The 13,321-nt window shown below is 40.3% G+C and overlaps 1 pseudogene; it reads right to left on the bottom strand.

The window, feature by feature from the left end:
- Positions 1-4,603: 4,603 nt before the first annotated feature.
- LOC135269260 (large ribosomal subunit protein eL30-like) lies at positions 4,604-4,994 on the bottom strand (annotated as a pseudogene).
- Between the last annotated feature and the right edge of the window lie 8,327 nt (positions 4,995-13,321).

A 13,321-nucleotide genomic window follows, 5' to 3' on the forward strand; every position in this document is an offset into this window, starting at 1 on the left:
CATATCTGTTACTTGCACTCCTAAGCCCATGTGCTATGTGCCAGGACATGTAAAGAGGATAATCAAGACGGGTGCGGTGGCTCACGCCTATAATCCCAGCACTTTGGAGGCCGAGGCGGGTGGATCACGAGGTCAAGAGATCAAGACCATCCTGGTCAACATGGTGAAACCCCGTCTCTACTAAAAATACAAAAAATTAGCTGGGCATGGTGGCACGTGCCTGTAATCCCAGTTACTCAGGAGGCTGAGGCAGGAGAATAGCCTGAACCCAGGAGGCGGAGGTTGCGGTGAGCCAAGATCGCGCCATTGCACTCCAGCCTGGGTAACAAGAGCGAAACTCCGTCTCAAAAAAAAAAAAAGAGGATAATCAGTCATTGACGGTCTTGTCTACAAAATTTTTATAGCTGTGTACAGAAAATGAGACATAGGCAAAAATAACTGTAATATCTGGAGAATATTGTACACACTACAGTAGATGTAGATAAAGACCTTTGAGAGTTCAGAGACATAACAGATTTAGCTTTTAAAGAAAAAGACAGAGGTATTTTTAATTTTTAAAATTCTGTACAGTTGTACATAAACTTGATTATTTTACATTTTGTAGACTTTACTACAGTCTTGGAAGCATCATTGTCCTGGATAATAGCTGTTATTTTGACTGTTGCTGAAAGATCATCTGAGAGAGGGTAAGAATAATGTTTGGCTGGTTTCTCACCACAGTTTTACTAAGAGGCAGACATTTTCTCTGAGAATTGTCTCGAAACACTAAGACAAATAGGCAAGGGTCTAAGTTTAAATGTAATTTCATATAAGGGATTCTTATCTCCGTAGAAATACTGGTTCCCAGCCTCCAGTACTGGATTATCAACCGATATAAACCTTTGATAAGGTACAGCCTGGCCCATAACAGTAAAATCTTCTAAGCCGTATAAAGATCCTCACCTAGGGCAAACAGACACTCCCAGAAAATGGAAAAATAAAAAATATTTTAGGGTTTTATTATTTAACTGTAGGTATATGACAGTTTTGTATTCTCCTAAAAGTGATGTTAAAGGAAGAATTTTAGGAATGTTTGTAATTTAATTTTTTGAGGTAATCACAATCTTAAAAATAAGAAAATTTAAAACGCGGGCAAAATAACGAGCACTGATTCATTAGCGTCTGGGAAAGCAATTCCTTTAACTACAGAACAGGCCTCCCTTGGAGGACTGGATAAGGGCTCTTAATCCCAAGATCCTTCCAAACCTCAGGGAGTGCTCCAGCACTGGCTCAGCTTCCACAAGGCCCGTCTTGCATCCAGCTCCTTCGCGTTTCTGGCGCGAGCAAGTCAGCTACGCTCCCCAACGGATTCTAACAGAGTGGGGGGATTGAGAGAAACATCTGTGGTCTTGGAATGTCCAAAAGCTACTTGGCACCGATCACAAGTGGGTGGAAAGTTATGGCTCTGCTGTACTCCAGATCTCAAGAGGGGAAAATGTTGGAAGCTCCCCTGGTCACCATCTACCCTAACGTCCCGCCCCGCTCCACACACACATTTGAATATTCCAAATATTTCCATTTCCTGTCCTAACAGTTGGTTTACCCACAGAATGAATCCAACGGTGCTCAACAAAAGGGAAGACTCAGGCAGCTTTCCTGGGATATCACATCATAGACTGAGAATTTCAGAAACGCAAAGTGCGCGGCCCAGCGCGGCGGGAATGGCCTTAACGGTGTCAGCACCGCCCAAATTCCCTATAATTTACCCCTATCCTTCTTGGCTCTCCTCTCCGTGCATCCAGGGACATGTGATTCTGTAGGAGACGGCGGTCAGGACTGGGTCCCCGATTCCCTCGCGGCTGCAGAGAGGGACAGCCGGTTGGGTGGAGGTGGAGGCTGCGGCCGGGCAAAGGGCCGCGGGGCCGCGCGGCCGCGCGTGGAGCCGCGCGTGGAGCTGGTTATAAATCCAGTCTCCGCCCCGGGGAGCTCCTTACCCGCTCACTGAGCAAACTTAGTTTCACAGCTTTTGGGGTGATTTTTGGGAAATTGGGTCCTTAAAGCGGCTCTGATATCAGAAGCTTTGGTCCGCTTTTAATTTTTTGACACCACGGGTTTCACACCCCACCCCTACCAGCCTCAAACAAAGCGCTCAAACACGATTGTGTCTCCATTGCGCTTTGGGGGAAATAACTTAAGATTCCGGCGTCTGAAACACTCACTGTGTGATCGTTCAGAGCGCGGGCCGTGGAAACAGTCCCGGGAAACCTCAGCTCAGCCGCTCTCCGCAGCGCGACCCCGGGCCGGCATTCACCTCCCAAGGGCGGTTCAGGAGTCTACGAAATCCTGCGTGGAAAGCGCCGGCGGGATTCCGCGCTGCTCAGGTGTGTGCCATTATTATTATTAAGGTGTGAGGGGTCTTGGAAGACAGAAGCCGGGAATAAAGTCAACCTGCAGAGAGGTGGTCCCCCAAACCCCGGCCGCTGCCGGTGCGAGGCCTCGCGGAGCCTGTTAGGTCTCCGGGCGTCCGCCTCCCGCGCTGCGCGCAGATGAAGCCCCGGCTTCTGTGGAGCGCGGGGCCGCAGCTACCCACAGCCTTCCAGGGCGCTGGGAAAGTTCCGCACCTGCAGGCCGGCGAGCACTTTCCGCACGGGTTTGAATTCCATGAACGGCGATGTTTCTTCAATTTTGTAGTTGCATCTACTTTTTTTTTTTAGGTTATGGAGGAATTTCCGACAAATAGGGTATTAAGCCTCAGCCTTTACTTTTCTTGTCAGCAGAGTGCATTTGCTTATCTACTGACACTCTCCCTGACCATTTTATTAATTTCTTCTGTGCAGGAACAACAACATTTGGGATACTCATACAACGAAAAAAAGTTGTTGAACATATTATATAACTTTATGGAAATGTAAAATATAAAAAAGATGGAAAAACTAATATAATGTAGCCTCATATCCATCACCCAACCTCAGAATTAGTAATATTTTGTCAATTTTTTTATATCTATTTCAAACTTTTTCCTCCTGCATTTTAAAGCAAGCATATAATTTTATCCATAAAAACTTCGCTATGTAAGAGTGAAAGCTTTTTTATTTTTTCTTTTGTTTTTATTTTGAAAAATCGCATTTTAAACACTATATATGAAAACATTATATCTTACTGTTTATTTACTAGGAATGTCTAATTTTAAAAATGACTTCCTCCCGTTTCTTTGTTTTATCCTATTTTGACCAGTGTGTTAATAATCTTAGAATGCACTTAAAAGATTAGGTGGATTACTTCATTGCACAAAGTTGCTAGGGCTTATATAGTCAGCAAGATAATTTTCCTTTTAAGGGCCGATGCTGAATACTGATTTTATCCCTATTTAATATGAACATAATCAGCAATATTGTTCGAGAACAGAGTCACCTAAATATGGATGTCTTTGACAGAGTGTGGTATTTCCCTTATCTCTCTACTCTAGTTGAATGCCTTGCATTTGTTTTCTAAAACTTTCCTTTACCTGTATTTCACAGAGTGCGCTTTATAATTAACCCAGAATATTGCTTTAGTGAAAACATACTTGTAAGGCCGGTGCCTCCTTGGGAGCCGAATGGACATGCCCTTCTCTCTCCGTGCCTAAAAACTACGTCATCATACTGAGCACATTGCTCAGCATTTGCCCTCTCCACGCAGGCTCCCCTTTCCCATTTCCGCATTCCAATCTCAGCCTGCACCTGCCATAAATTTTGAAAAGGCCTGCCAAGAGCCTGCCCTATGGTAGCTCCCCCGTACATCCTCGGCCAGCCCCTCGTCCGTGCTCACTCCCTTCATACCCAATGGAAATGCCCCCGCTTTGTTCACCTCGCCCATCCCCAGTCTTTTAATACCCAATAGAACTACCTTGTCTTTGTTTCCCCCGTAGTCAATCAGCCACTTCTACTCCCTATAAAACCCCACGCCCCAAGAAGAGAAGCGCGACTTCTCTGGCCCCTTCCCGGACCATAGAACCTCGCCCGGGAGCCGAATAAATTGGCTTTTAATTTCCTCACTCCGGTCTCTGTTTCCTCATTAAACTCGGAGAGAAGTCTAACAATACTCTCTTTTCAGAGGTTTGCACTTAGGATCTTTAGCGTTGAAGGCTCACCTGTCACCTTTGCTAAGAAGATGTCTACTTATCCCTTAATGGCTCTGAAAAATAAAAGTAAAAAATAACTACAAACAAACAAAGACCTCTCCTTTCCTTTAGTGAAGGAGGAATACAATCAAGCGTTTTGTATTCAGAATGTTGTGCAGTATTTTGGAATGGGACATAGGTGTGTTTAGAGATTTTAGTTTAAAAACAAAAAAAGATTTATGAAATCTGTAGAACTTCTATTGTTCCAGATTTTTTTATGTTTGTTTTAAAAGTATAATATATAATTTTTTAGAATGTATACATACTGCTAGATTGCCCTTCAAAGTAGTTATAAAAATTTACAGCTCTCTAACAATATCTGAAAGTTATTTTCCCTCCCACCTTCATCATACTTTTTCATCTTTGACAATCTAATAGGTAAAAAATGGTACATTATTGTAGTATTAACATTTTTTAAAAAAAGCAAGCTCTGGCAAGTTTTATTAAAGGAAATTTTTGCATGCTTTACTTTTCACCAGTCTGTGCTGGCATGCTTCTAACGATATCAGAATCACCTGGATGAAGGACAGCGGGTGTGCATACTCTGTAGTATTTTCCGCATCCCGTGTCCAGTTCAATATTATTGCTGCTATAGTGACGGACACCAATTTTGGTCAACATTCTGTAGTACTCTATTTTGGATTTCCTCAAAGCTGGGCAGTTGTTAGTGAGAATGACCAATTTCGCTTTGTCTTGTCTGATCGTTTTCAGAGTTCACTTGTACCCCAGCAGGTACTTTCCACTTTTCATGACGAGCTGGAGCCAGAGTTGATGGACTTCAGCGATTTTTTTGTTTTCTTTATGGCCACCATCTTCCTGCCTTAGGTGCCAGACGGTCCCCAACCGAGAGCAGCCAAGATGCTGCAAGGGAACGAGAAAGGAATATTTCTTTAAATATGAACGAGGTTGAATCAATTAGTATTCATGTATATTTCCTTTCTGTAAATTTTCTGTTTATGTTTTTTCCACTTTTTCTATTTGTGATGGTGTTTCTTTTTGTTTTTGAGACACAGTCTCCCTCTGTCACCCAGAGCTGGAGTGCAGTGGTGTGATCTCAGCTCACTATGACCTCCACCTCCCAGGTTCGTGATTCTCGTGCCTCTGCCTCCCGAGTAGCTGGGGCTACAGGTGTGCCCAAAACACCCGGCTAATTTTTGCATTATTTTGTAAAGACAGGGTTTCACTATGTTGGCCAGGTTGGTCTTGAACTCCCGACCTCAAGTGATCTGCCCACCTCAGCCTCCCAAAGTCCTGGGATTACAGGCATGGGCCATTGTGGTCAGCCTGTGATGGCATTTCTTTTGTTGACTTGTATGATTATCATGTACTAGGGAAATTAGTCCTTTGTGATAAACACTGAATTTTTCTATTTCACTTTGTGGTTTTTGTTATACAGAAATTTTAAGTAGTTTAATTTATGAATCTTTTATGTATTCTAGGTTTTGTGTGATACTAAGAAAGAGCTCCCTTGTGCCAAAACTATAAAACAAATTATTTCTTTCTTATTTATTTATTTATTTATTTAGTGTTTCTATGGTATTTTCTTTTTCTGTTTAAATTTTGAACCCCCGATTGTGAAATGTGAGGTGTGGATTATGCTCTATTTGTATCAGATAGCTATCTAGATGTTACAGTAACTTTTATAGTCTAACTCATCTTTTCTCCACTGCTTTGAAATGTCAACTTTATCAAATGCCTAAATATTTGTGCCTGCTGCTGGATTTTCTATCCTATTTGTATTACGATGTTTTATTCACTGTAGCTTAAAATATGTCTACATACCCAAAAGGTGTATGTCTTCCTTATTATTCTTTTCTTAATTTTCTTGGCTACTAATGTTGTTTATTTTTCGTATAAACTTTAGATTCTTTGTGAAAAATGTAAACTGTTGGTCCAGAATGATGTCTTTTCCTCAATGCAGCGAACTGTAGATTCTCTAGTTTTCTCTCTAGAGATGGGAAGGGGGCATTGAGGCAATCCCGGAGCCAGGGCAGCAGCAGAATCATGAGTTTTTATCTTTAGTGAAGGAGGAATACAATGAAGGGCTTTATATTCAATCAAGCGTTTTGTTTTGAAAACAAAACTCTATTTTAATTTGTATTGGCATTGTATTAGATATGTAGACTAACTTGTAGAGAAAATCGATGAAGTATTCTTTATATTAGTCTTGTAATTTCCTTCTAAATTTATTTCTCAATATTTTATCTCCTTTGTTGCTATTGTAAATGGGGTCTTTTCTTCTATTGTGTGTTGTGGTAGGAAGGCAAGTGATTTATTTATTTTTTAAGTACATTTAATTTTATAAATAAATCCTAGTGTACCTTCACATATCTAGTATAATGATAACTTTATATTGGAAACAAATGCTTGGTGCTGCAAAGAAAAATTAGCACTGAGACAAAGGATTTTTTAGCAGCAATTTTTACTTCCTGGGCTGCAGGAAAGATACTCTCACTAGCCATTTTGCCACGAGAGTACAACAAACAAGGGAAAGCAGACATATTTATCCCTTATGCATTTGGGTTCATCCTTACTGCTGTGTCTGATTTCTGCTGGCTGGAGCCAGACCTTACAATTTAAACTAAAACTGGATTGGCAAACAACGTAAAACTTTTTTAAACAGGCAAAAGCAATGGAGAGCTGGGACATGCCTGTGAGCACATTCAGCATGGATATTTTGGTTAAAGTAAAAGGACAAAGACTGTACTACATGCCTGTAAGCCTGGCATGTTTAACAGCTACATAGGATAGGGCTTAACAAAGAGTTATTAGCACATTTATGATTTATTCTTTAACAAGAAAGGAAACTTTAAAGAGGAACTTTTCAACTTCCCACATTTTATCTCCTTCTTTTAAATTTATTTATTTAAATAATTCTCAGTAACCCAGAACACTACAAAATACTTGTCATGAAAGTGGACATCTTTCTAACTTGCTGCTAATTTCAAAGACAATGCATATAATGTATTCTCTGAAAAGCAGGATGATGACCATTGATGTAAGTTAGATATGTTTTCTAATGTGAAGTAAGGAGCTATCTTCTTTTATTAAAAGTTTCCAGAATTATTACCAAAAAAATGGACCTAATGCAAGCAAATGCCATTTCCGCATTTACTCAAATCCTTTTATGCTTTTTCTCCTCACATATGCTAATATGGTGAATTATGTCTAAAGGTGTCTCCATTGTAAACAATACTTACACTCATCTCCATTTTGTAATTGTGAATTATTTATTCCTTTAGTGTGATGCTAGATTCTATTTGCTCCCGTTTTATTTAGGATTCCCCATAAGAAAGAATAAAAACTGGGATTTTTCTATTGGTAATTATCTTCAGTTTTGAGATTACTGTTAGAATTGTTTCTGAAAAGCTGGGTGCGGTGGCTCACACCTATAATCCCAGCACTTTGGGAGGCTGAGGTGGGTGGATCACTAGGTCAGGAGTTTGAAACCAGCTTGGTCAACATAGTGAAACCCCGTGTCTACTAAAAATATGAAAGCTAGCTGGGCATGGTGGCATGCACCTGTAGTCCCGGCTACTCAGGAGGCTGAGGCAGGAGAATTGCTTGAACCTGGGAAACGGAGGTTGTGGTGAGCTGAGATCGCACCACTGCACTCCAGTCTGGGCAACAGAGCAAGACTCTGTCTTAACAACAACAAAAAGAATTGTTTCTGAAAAAATAGAATATTCCCATCACTTTTTAGGTTCTGGAACTGTTTTTAATGCATTTAAATTATCTGTTTTATAATGGTTTTTAAAAATTTATCTGTGAAGCTATTATGTCTGATGTTTTTTGGGGGCAGGCTGTTTGTTGACAACTTTTATTTGTTCTGTTATAATTGGTATATGTGATTTTCCATTTCTTCTAAAGGTTTTTTTGGTATATTTTCTAGAAATGCATTGCAACCAGGTTTTTCAATTATATTGCAGAATAGTGAACAAAATAATATCTTTTAATTTTATCTGCATTTGTGGTTACGAGCATTGCTACTACCACCATAGCAAGGATCAGCAAGTGAAAGCAGTGACAGGAACTCACCACTGGTTATATTGTAGTTCAATGTAGTTGATACATCGTAATTTGTTTAACCAAACTTATATCAACCCTCTATGTCAAAGACTGCTACCTTGAACATTCTTTTATGCTCTGTGCATACCTTGTTGAATTTATGCAAATATTTCTGTAGAATGGAGTTTTAAAAGTTGAATAGCCGAGTGATGATACTTACTTTTTAAAAAGTCAGTTTATTGAAGTTTAATTTCCATACAGTACAATTTACCCTTTTATATGTAGTTGGATGAATTTTGGCAAACACATATAGTCACGTAAAGATCTCTACAATAACAAGATATACATTTCCAGCATCACCCCAACATTCTTCCTCACTTCTCTTTAGTCAACCTTTCCCTCCACTCCCAGCCTAACAATTACTAATGTGATTTTTTACTTTATCTTTTGCCTAATCTGGAATAGAATCATACAGTATAAGCAATTAAGTCTGGCTTCTGGTTTCTTTCACTTGGCATATTGCTTTTGAGACTCATTTATGATGCATGTGTCTGGTTTGTTCTTTATGTTGCTGAGTAATATTCCATTGCATGCACGTATCACAATATGCTTATCTATTCACTGGGTGATAGACATTTGGATTTTGTTTCCAGTTAAGGCAATTGTAAATAAAACTACTATAAACATTCATCTACAGCTGGACATGTTTTCAATTTTTTGAGTAAATATCTAGAAGGAGGATTGCTGGGTCATAGAGTAAGAATATACTTAATTTTTTGAAAAAAACTTATCAAACTGTTTTTCCCAGTGGCCATACCATTTTTGCATTTTCACTGGCAAAGTATGAGAATTTCAATTGTTCCATATCCTCATCAACACTTAATATTATCAGGTTTAAAAAAAAAATTTTTTTTGTTTTGCCATTGTAATAGGCATGTAGTTTTAAATTTTCCTAATAGGCATGTTATAGGTATGGTTTTAAATTTTCCTAATGACTAATGATATTGAGGTTTTTTGGTGTGCTTATTGACTATCTGTATATCGTTTTTGTTGAAGTGTAATTCAAATATTTTTCCCATTTTTATTGGGAGATGGAATTGTTTTCCTGTTGTGCAAAATCTTTACATATGATTTCTCTGAGTCTGAGATTTGTCCATTTTTATTAAAGTGCCTTTCAAAGAACAGAAGTTTTTAATTTTGACAGTCAAATTATTAATTTTTCTTTTGTGATTTATGTTGTTGTGTCCTATTTTAAAATCCTTGTCTAACAAAATCATAAAGATTTTCTCTGAAATTTTCTTTTAGAAATCTCAGAGTTGTAGATTTAGTTTTAGGTTTTATTTTGGTCTATAAGCCATTGTGAGTTAATTTTTTTATACATTGTGAGTTGAGGATGGAGATTTATCCTTTTTTTTTTTTTTTTTTTTGCACATGGCTGTTGTCCAATTGTTACACCACCATTTGTTGAAGAGACCTTCCTTTCCCCTCTAAAGGATTCAGTGAATCACCTTGACAACTTTGATGAAAATTAGTTCGTATCGTGAGTCTGTTTTTGAACCGTGAGATCTACTTTTGAATTGTGATAAATGATAAGCGAATTTGCCCTCTCCAGCAGAAATGTTTGACAGCGACCTTACAGCTGACTGCCAGTCCCTTTGGTTGCCCCTTCCTTACCAGGAACAGAAGTGGGGACCTGTGCCCGTTTCTTTTCCCTCAGCCCAAACCTAGCTCTTCTTAAGTCTCATAAGGTGATGCAGACAGGTGATGCTTGTAGCAAACAGCATAGCAACTTCCACATTCGCCAGAAACTCTTTATGAGGCAGCCAATTCATTTTACTACACTAGGTATTGCGGAGGCAACTACTCTGTTGGGTAAGGATTTGTTAAAGCGTTTGGAATCTGGGGATGTCAGTTTAGGACTCAACCAGACCTGGGAGTCTAGTTTTGCGTTCACTCTCCAGTAACTGCTCATTTCTCTCCTTTTCTGAGAAAAACTCCTTTCCAGCTTAATGATATATTTAATTCCAAGGAATGAGAACATTATGTTTCAAAACGAAAGAGTTCTCACCTTGTAATTTAATTTACTCTTCTCTGTGATTTAACACCCCCTCTCTGTGATTCAGGTTGGGCAGAGCCCTGGAGACCCCAGAAACGGACCCTGTCTTAGGGTACCAGCTCCTGGGCAGCCAGGTGGAAAGGCCGAGTGGGAAGCTTTCTCGGGATGAGACGCCACTGGCCTCAGAAAGCGCTCCTCCCCTCTGCTTCGCCCGGCACCGGCTCGCGGGCGCGGGGTGTCGCCAAGCAGTGTTGCTAGAGTCGTATGCAAAATTTTGTTCGTCCTTTATCTGAAATTCAAATTTAATTGTGTGTTCCGATCTTATCTGGCAATTCCACCGCCAACCCGACCTCAGGCCGGAGGAGCAACTGCGTCCCCGGGAACTTCCCACCCCTCTGAGCCGGAGAACGGTTTCCTAAGCGTTGGCAAGAGTGAAAACCTGTCACCACGAGAAGAAAGGAAATCTGCTCCAACTGAAATAACAACAACAACAACAAAAAAAAAAAACCCAGAAACAAAACCAAAAACAAAACGCGCAGCGCCGCTGTTACCGGGCTGGGAGGACACTGGTGACGCCAGACGCAAAGTTAACAGGAAACGCTGTTTTCCAAGATCCTGCAGCGGCTGTCAAATGTCGCAGTGTCCCCTCGGAGCACCTGCTGCCTTTGTACGAGTGCCAGACTCGCTTTGCCACACCCATCTTCGGTACTGGGTACTTGGTACTTCGGTGTTATTGGGGATACCGAAGAGCACGCTTTCCTCTCGTGAAGACGCCCAGTCCCCAGCTAATCCCCGCTACTCAGAAACCCCAAGCAACCCAGGACTGGTCCCGCTTCTCTTAGACTCCTCGGAATCCTCCAGTGAGAACCCAAACGTTAGAAAAGACAGTTCTCTCAGCCTCCCGTTGAGCTGCGTGTCCCCGTGGCTCTGGAGTGCCTTGTCACTTCTATGTATTAAATCTGATTTTGCTTCGTTCCCGGTGATCTTCGGCTCGTGTCTTTACTACCACATTACTGCTCTGGGCCCCGACAGTGCAGGCGTTGGAGGGATCGATCCTGGCGGGATAGACACTGACGTCGTTGGAATGATGAGAGAAAAGTGGATCCTGAGAGAGATTTTACCAAATCAGACAGAATCTAGATTAACCCTGTTTTAGAAGGGGAGGGACAGACAAGACCAAACTAGAGCGGTAGAGTCAAACTTTAGCGTCAGTCACCTGCAGAGCTTGTTAAAGCACAAACTGCTGGACCCCAGACCTAGAGTTTTGGTTTTTTTTCCAGGTGATAATGATGTTATTTTTCCAGCGACCACACTTTTTTTTTTTCTTTTTCTTTCTTTCTTTTTTTTTTTTTCTGGATGGAGTCTTGCTCTGTTGCCCAGGCCAGAATGCAGTGGCTTGATCTCAGCTCACAAAACCTCCACCTCCCAGGTTCAAGCAATTCTCCTGTCTCAGCCTCCTGATTAGCTGGACTACAGGCACGTGCCACCACACTCGGCTAATTTTTGTATTTTTAGTAGATATGGGGTTTCACCATGTTGGCCAGGCTGGTCTCGAACTCCTGACCTCCTGATCCACCTGCCTCAGCCTCCCAAAGTGCTGGGCTTATAGGCATCAGAGACCACACTTGCAAGAACCACCGAACTAGAGCAATCTAGCCAGCATAATAACGCTTTTTTTTTTTTCTTTTTTGAGACAGAGTCTCACTCTGTCACCCAGGCTGAAATGCAGTGGTGCCATCTCAGCTCACTGCAACCTCGCTCTACTGGGTTCAAGCGATTCTCCTGCCTCAGCTTCCTGAGTAGCTGGATTTCAGGCATGTGCCACCACACCTTGCTAATTTATGCATTTTTAGTAGAGACAGGGTTTAGCCATGCTGGCCAGGCTGGTCTCGAACTCCTGACATCAGGTGATCCACCGCCTCGGCCTCCCAAAGGGTCGGGACTACAGGCATGAGCCATCACACCGGGTCGAAAGCTAATAATGCTTTGAAGCCAGTGATCCAACTTCAGATCTCTAACTTAGAAACTTTAAAATTGTCATTCACTATAAAAAAAAAAAAAACAAACAAGAGTCATATTCTCAAATCACACAAAGCTCAATACCATTAAAAAAAATCAAGAGTCATATTCTCAAATCACACAAAGCTCAACACCATTAATCCCTAAAAATTCATTAAATATTGAATATTTATGAAGTCCAATTTATAAACTGCCAGTAGTTACCCAGAAAATCTACAATAAACCAAGTTCACTGAGTTTATAAGAATCCAGGATTCTCAATCACTTTCTCTGCACTGTGAGTGCTTGAGCTTCCATTTAGATGATCTGGGACAATGCTAGTTGAAACAATAATCTCTCTTGTAAGGGCTACATAAGCAGGTGTGGTCTGATCTTCTTTTCACATTGATGGGAGGGTAAATCAACACAACTTCTGTGGAAGAAATTTGGCAATATCTTGTAAATGAATATTTCCTAGTACACAGTGTATCTACACCTAGACATTTATATTGTAAATATAGACACACACATGTAAAATGCTATATTCAAAATTATATATATATTCAAATACAGGTATGTTTACCTCTTTTTATAAGTAGCATCTATACATATTGTCTTGCATCATGTTTTTTTTCACTTAACAGTATATCTTGGAGAGATAAGTAGTCTTATACATGCAAGTCTTATAAATAATAGTCTTATCTATGTTTCTGAAAGGACACATGAAAGCTAATAACAATGTCCTACCTGTGGCAAGAGTAATTAGTGACAAAACTTTGCTATACAACTTTTTATACTTTTTAATCATGTGAATGTAGTGCTTGTTTTAAAAACGGAAATAATTAAATAAATTGAATAAAAATATGTGCATTTCTTCTTTTCTCTCAAAAGATCAGTCAGGATGAAAGTTACACATAGAAACTGCGTAATACTGACATTCTTCTTTCCTTTCTCAGGAGTAAATGCTTTAGCCCTAACTGGGAATGTTCCATGGAATGTCTTTGTAAGTTTTATTATATCTCTAAGAGACACTCTCCCTCCTTTTTCAAAGACAGGGATCCTTAGACAATAATGATTGCTTTAAAAGTTAGCATTAAGATAATAAATGAATATTGCAGTAG

Source organism: Aotus nancymaae, unplaced genomic scaffold (genome assembly GCF_030222135.1).
Source record: "Aotus nancymaae isolate 86718 unplaced genomic scaffold, 86718_ANA_hifiasm-v0.15.2.pri h1tg000051l, whole genome shotgun sequence".
NCBI classification, from domain to species: domain Eukaryota; kingdom Metazoa; phylum Chordata; class Mammalia; order Primates; family Aotidae; genus Aotus; species Aotus nancymaae.